We start from the raw sequence: 7,347 nt of genomic DNA, 5'->3' as shown, positions 1-7,347 counted from the left end.
AACACCATCACAACCACCAGGAACATCATCACTACCACCTAGCCCTAACCCTGTAGTACCAACCATAGGAACTGCTTACAGTATGGTGTGTGGTTAGCTAGCTGAGGAGCCTGTAGCCTGTAGTCTGCTGGGTTAGCTTTTCACCTTTGCAGCCACTCCAGAGGCTACAGCACGCAGAGCACAGCTAACTGCAGCAGTGCTTACTTCACTCAGCCTAGCATTAGCTTTTAGCCTTCAATCAGCCATTCTCCCTTCTCCAGTCTGGCTAGCATTAGAAACTGAGAAACTCTGATTGGAGTGGCTAATCAGCTGCCGCTGCCGCAGTGTCCAGTGTTTAGTAACAGGAGACTTGTGATGCTCTCTGGTCCACTTTCAGATGATCCAGTGATCAGCTGGGGGGCAGCTGTGGCCTACAGGTTAGAGAGCAGGTTTGGGAGCAGAGGGTCGGTAGTTTGATCCCCTGGAGGAGTGAAGGAATGGTACTTTCTCCTCATGTTCATGGCTGAGATGCCCTTGAGCAAGAAGCCTAACTGCCAGCTGCTCCCTGGGCGTGGAGGTGTGTGCTCACTGCTGTGTGCTCACTGTCTCGGACGGGTTAACTTCACAGGCTCAGATCTGTTACTGATCCTAATACTAATCCTAATCTGTGCTCACCAGCCTTCCCACTTCAGACACTAGGAGAAGTCTGCTGACGTACTCAGCAGTGCCCTGAAGCCCAAGCAGGGATCCGTTCTGGTGACAGGCGTACAGAACAGAGCGAGCCTGGTTCAGTAAGACGCCTACATCACTTCTCCAGGATCAGGCGAGGGTTCGGTCACCTTCATCTGACCGACACACGTCAGGGGTGGTTCACGTCAAAGCAGGCTCTCTCTCGGCTGCCTCAGTGCCTCTCCTAACTGAATTGGACGGCGGGCACTTAACTCTCGGGTAATAATATGACCTCAGTCTCGCCGGATGGGTCGCTTCGACCCCCCGCCGCTCACAGGTGTCAGGTTTCAGGTGCTGAGCAGGTATAGGACGCATTACTGAATGAGGTGAATTATTCATGAGGCTGCTGGAGAGCTCATTAGGAAATTATAGCTGTGCATTAAGGACCATTTAGGAGTGTTTTCAGGCCGGGCACGTGTGTGTGTGTGTGTGTGTGTGTGTGTGTGTGTGTGTGTGTGTGTGTGTGTGTGTGATAAGGTGGAATAATACACTCCAAGAAGAATAAATGTCCTTTCTCCTAAAGGTTCTCCTTAATCTCAGCTGATATGAAGCTGGGTGTGTGTGGTGTGAGTGTGAGTGTGTGATGGTTAGAATACAGATCAGCAGGATATCCCAGCGCTGTCCACCCTGACCTCCGTCCAGCACATCCGTAGTGATGGTCCTCAGGCTCGGCAGGCTGGTACTTCTGCTGCTGGTCTCAGACTTTAGGAAACGGTAAGTTTACCAGGTCTCCTGTTTTTCTAACTGTTCAATCTCAGAATCAGTCCCCTGTCCTGTTGTCTGCCCACAGTCCTGTCCAGTCTCTTATCCACTCCCCTGTCTGGTGTCCTGTCTGTGCCTTTGGAAAGTCTCCTGACTGCATCCCGGTCCAGTGTCCCGGTCCTGTCTCTTATCCACTCCCCTGTGTAGTCTCCTCTCTGCTTTGTTCAGTGCTCTGTCCATGCCCCTGATCATTCTTCTGTCCTTGTCTTTGCCCAGTCTCATCTCTGCACCCCTGTCTTGTCTCTTGTCCATGCCCCTGATTAGTGTCCTGTCCGTGCCCCTCATTAGTGTCCTGTCCGTGCCCCTGATTAGTGTCCTGTCCGTGCCCCTGATTAGTGTCCTGTCCGTGCCCCTGATTAGTGTCCTGTCCGTGCCCCTCATTAGTGTCCTGCCCGTGCCCCTGATTAGTGTCCTGTCCGTGCCCCATCTAGTCTCGCCTTTGTGCCACTCTCCTGTCTCTTATCTGTGCCCCTGTCTATTTCCTGTCTACGCCCCTGTCCTGTGTCCAGTCCTCTTCTGTCCGGTGTCCAGTCTGTGGTTTCTGAGTTCATATAGCAGAGATGTGCAGGCCGCTACTGTACAGATATGATTGATCTCACTCTGTAAACAGTTTAGCGGTTTGTTTACTGGGTCTGAGGATGTAAACGGTCCGCTGTGTAGAAGAACCCGGCTCCTCCTCTCAGTGCGGTGCTGCTGATGTGCTGCTGTAGTGACGGGTTGTTGCCTAAGCTCTGGATGGGCTGGATGCTAACCTGTCATCACTTTGCAATGACCATAGGGTCTGTATGAGAGAGAGAGAGAGTGTGTGTGTGTGTATGTATGTGTGTGTCATGCCAAACAAACTTGTCGTGCCCGTGGTGGTGGTGTGTGGGTGTGAAGGAGCTGACAGCTTCCTGTATTGGGGGGTTAAATACGTTCCTCCTGTTTACCAGCGAACACTGAACCCCCACCCCCCCCCCCACACACACACACACGTACACACACACACACACACACACACACACCAAGCCGCAGAGCTGCGTCCGTTTCCCTACAAAAATGAACAGATTTTAGATCCACACCCTCACGGTTAAAGGTTCCTCAGTGGACGTATGGTTGTAGGGAAAACCCTGTTACTGCTATAGAACTTTTATTCTATGTGAAGGAACCCGAAAGAACCCTGAACCTTTATTTCCTGTCTGATTTCATAATGGTACTATTCCCAGTGACTAGTGTGTGTGTGTGCGAGAGAGAGTGTGTGAGAGTGTGTGAGAGTGTGTGAAAATGAGAGAGAGTGTGTGTGTTAGAGTGTGAGAGTGTGTGAGAGAGTGTGTGAGAGAGTGTGTGAGAGAGTGTGTGAGAGAGCGTGTGTGAGAGTGTGTGTGAGAGTGTGAGAGAGTGTGAGAGTGTGTGTGAGTGTGTGTGAGAGTGTGTGAGAGTGTGTGTGAGTGTGTGTGAGAGTGTGTGTGAGTGTGTGAGAGTGTGTGTGAAAGTGTGTGTGTGAGAGTGTGTGAGAGTGTGTCCAGATATGGGAACTAAGCTGCCGAGGTTTATTCTGGTTGTTTTGACGATGTTACACCGCGATGTTTAGCTCCGCCCATCACTCTGACATTATAAGGAGTGTTAAAGGACTGTTTGTTTATAAATGGAGCTTGGAATTGTGGGATATGGCCTGTTTAAGTTGGAGGTTATGGGAAGGGTGTCCGTCACCTGCAGCACTGGACCGTCTGGAACACCCTGAACAAGAACACAGAGGGAGATAGTGAGAGGTGTCACAGCCCTCGGGACACAAACTGACACACACACACACACATACACACACACACACACATACACTACTAACACATAAACACACACACACTTTATCTGTTTAGCTCCATTTTCACTGTTCAGTTAAGTAAGAACTCAGATCAGTTGATCTCTAGTTAACATAAAATACCAAATTAACTGGATAAATAATGAATTATCAATCATCTAGATAAACTAAATAAGATATTAGATCATTAAATACATAAAAAGTAAATAATTAATTTGCTAAAAAAATATTGACTAGACTTGATAACCTTCGTAATAAAATATCTAATAAACTAGCTAATAGGATACCCTAAAATAGCTAATATAATCTCTAATATAATCTCTAATATAATCTCTAATATAGTCTCTAATATAATCTCTAATATAGTCTCTAATATAATATCTAATATAATCTCTAATATAATCTCTAATATAGTCTCTAATATAGTCTCTAATATAATCTCTAATATAATCTCTAATATAGTCTCTAATATAATCTCTAATATAGTCTCTAATATAACATCTAATATAATCTCTAATATAGTCTCTAATATAGTGTCTAATATAATCTCTAATATAGTGTCTAATATAGTGTCTAATATAGTCTCTAATATAATCTCTATTATAATCTCTAAATACAAGTAGGTACTAAACTAGCGGGTTAAACAGCTGATGAATTAGCTGATGAAATAGAGTAATAGCTAAGCTAGTGAATAAAACACTGAATCACTTAGCTAATATAATAATATGCTAGATAATAAATAGCTGATTAATTAAATAATAAGGTAGGTAATAAAATAGATGATTAAAGACCTCTAATCATCTAATAAACCCTCATGTTAATGTTCACCAGATTTAATCTGAACAATATTTATGTGATGAAGTGAACAGTTAAAGCGCTGAGCGCTGATTATAACAGCATCTTCATTAATGATCAATATTCATCTCCTTTTAGAGACCACAGCCGAGGGCCGTCGAGCTGAGACTGGGAATGCTTTGTAGGACCACTAGATGGCACTGCTGACTCAATCAAACCATTACTTCCAGCAGGCCTGAGAACTGTAATGGTCTGAGGACTGAGACCCCAGTAAAGATCAAACAGCTCCAGTTGATCAGAATGATCAGAATTAATGATCAGCAATTTGGCACAGAAGAGACGTTAGTGCTGTTAGTCCTACACCAGTAAGACCAGTGGATCTGCTGCAGTGATACGAAACTCCCAGATCATTAGAGACTAGTCAGCTAGTCCAGCCTGAGGTTAAAACTCCTGTGCTGCTCTGCAATGGAACCAGTTTAAACCCATTCCAACTCCAGACCAGTTTAAACCCATTCCAACTCCAGACCAGTTTAAACCCATTCCAACTCCAGACCAGTTTAAAACTCTGTATTTGTGTTATTTGTGTGTGTGTGTGTGTTATTTGTGTGTGTGTGTGTGTGTGTGTGTGTGTGTGTGTGTGTTTCATGATCTTAAGCGTCTCCTGTTCCACCCTAAGCTGTGCTAATGGTCCGCTTGGTGCCAGACACGCGTCTGTCTCAGTGTGAATTTCAGATTTCTGTAAGGGATCAGCTCTTAATCTTCTGGATCAATATTGATTAGACCAGCTTTTTGGGCATGTGTGCTGAAATTCATGTGTGTGTGTGTTTACCGTTTCGGGCCGCCTTCAGGACTGGCGTAATCGTACACTACTGTTCTAACATACTCATTAGCAGACATAGAATACATACTGGACATACTGGACATACTGGAAACTGAAGGAATGGGACTTCAGGGTTTAGAGGAGTCGGGCTGAAGGAGCAGCACATGTTCAGGAGGCTTAAGCGTGTCAGCTCGGAGGCAGCAGGGTGGAGCTCGCTCATCCTCAGGTTCCTGATGGAGGAGTGAGGATCTCTGGGATGTTGAGAGAGTTCATGAGAGGCAGAATTACCAGAGTGGTGTTGCTAGGTGTTTGCTATGGTGTCCCAGGTGGTTGCTGTGAATTTGCTAAGTGTCTGCTTGGTGGTTGCTATGGTAACCATGTTGATTGCTGAGGATTTTAGTTTAGGAAAGCAGAAGAGCCCCTCTGATCAGACCTGCTTTGGGGTTTTGCTTTTGGGGTTTGTCTTCAACAATGGCTTCTGTCTTGCCACCCTGTGCACAGGCCAGTTGTACCCAGAGCTCTTAAAGACTTAGGGGTGGAAGTTCCAGAATTCCAGAATTAGAATGGGTTTAAACTGGTCTGGAGTTAGAATGGGTTTAAACTGGTCTGGAGTTAGAATGGGTTTAAACTGGTCTGGAGTTAGAATGGGTTTAAACTGGTCTGGAGTTGGAATGGGTTTAAACTGGTCTGGAGTTGGAATGGGTTTAAACTGGTCTGGAGTTAGAACGGGGTTTAAACTGGTCTGGAGTTAGAATGGGTTTAAACTGGTCTGGAGTTAGAACGGGGTTTAAACTGGTCTGGAGTTAGAACGGGGTTTAAACTGGTCTGGAGTTGGAATGGGTTTAAACTGGTCTGGAGTTAGAATGGGTTTAAACTGGTCTGGAGTTAGAACGGGTTTTAAACTGGTCTGGAGTTGGAATGGGTTTAAACTGGTCTGGAGTTGGAATGGGTTTAAACTGGTCTGGAGTTAGAACGGGGTTTAAACTGGTCTGGAGTTAGAACGGGGTTTAAACTGGTCTGGAGTTAGAATGGGTTTAAACTGGTCTGGAGTTAGAACGGGGTTTAAACTGGTCTGGAGTTAGAACGGGGTTTAAACTGGTCTGGAGTTAGAACGGGGTTTAAACTGGTCTGGAGTTGGAATGGGTTTAAACTGGTCTGGAGTTAGAATGGGTTTAAACTGGTCTGGAGTTAGAATGGGTTTAAACTGGTCTGGAGTTGGAATGGGTTTAAACTGGTCTGGAGTTAGAACGGGTTTTAACTGGTCTGGAGTTAGAATGGATGTCTGTTCTGGCTAGCATCGTCCACACTGAGTGATGGGGGAGAGAGAGTGAAAGAGGACAGTTATGCTCTCTGAGACTCCCTGTCACTGACGTATGACTGTGGTATCACCAGGGATCGAACCTGTGACCTCCTGGTGATAATCCAACACTTAGACAGCTGCTCCACCAAACTTTGAGATTATCTGAATTCGCTGACAGGAACAGCGTGATTTTACAGGCATTTTATTTGTTGCTAAATCAGTGAAATCAGCTTCCATTAGCTGCCAAAACCTGCTGATATCTGATTGGTTCTGTGGCAGGCTGGAGCTCAGAGACCGGACCAACACCACCCTCTCTGTTACACAACGCCTGAAGCAGACAGTGGCCGGCGAAACCCCTCTGAAAGAGGCTTAGTTAGAAGAAGTCTGGGAAAAGACTAACAGAGACATCAGTGCTTACACAACACTTTCTGTCTCTGAGTCTGTTCACTGTTCACGACCCAGTGGACCTCTGAGATACTAAAATACACCAGCCACAGCATTAAAACCACTGCCAGATAAAGGGGGAACACTGAGGATCTGGGTCCAGTGGCTTCTGTCTGTCGAGGGTGGATCTACAGATCAGTCAGTGAGTGGACAGTCAGATCTTGAAGATGATGAAGGTGATGAAGGAGAAAAAATGGACATAAGCATAAGAATCTGAGACACTTTGACCAGAACCAGACTGTGATGTTTTAGACAATGACTGGGTCAGAACATCTCCAAAACATCAGCAAGCAGGTCTTGTGGGGTGTTCCTGGTATGCAGTGGTCAGTACCTACCAAAAATGCTGCATGGAAGGATGACCAGTGAACTGGCGACGGGGTCAAGGGCACCCAAGGCTCATTGGTCCCACCCCACAACTTCCAGCACGTAAAGGTTCTGCTGCTGGAGTCCGTGCCTCGACCCGTTAGAGCTGCTTTGGTTAGAACCACAAAGGGGTAGGTGGTACTAATGTTATGGACTAATTACACTCTCAGGCCTTGAACTGGACTAACTGCACTGGACTGAAATGTGGAGTTGGTCAGTGTTGGTATCCATGATATGCTCAAATATTGTGAAATTGTCCAGCCCTGGTCTCTAGGACTCCCGAATTGCTCCTGGATGGTTTTGGCCTCACTGGGAATCAAACCTGCGACCTCCTGATCACAGAGTCACTGCTTAGACCTG

This window comes from Salminus brasiliensis, chromosome 24 (assembly GCF_030463535.1).
Source record: "Salminus brasiliensis chromosome 24, fSalBra1.hap2, whole genome shotgun sequence".
NCBI lineage: Eukaryota > Metazoa > Chordata > Actinopteri > Characiformes > Bryconidae > Salminus > Salminus brasiliensis.
This window is presented reverse-complemented; position numbering follows the sequence as displayed.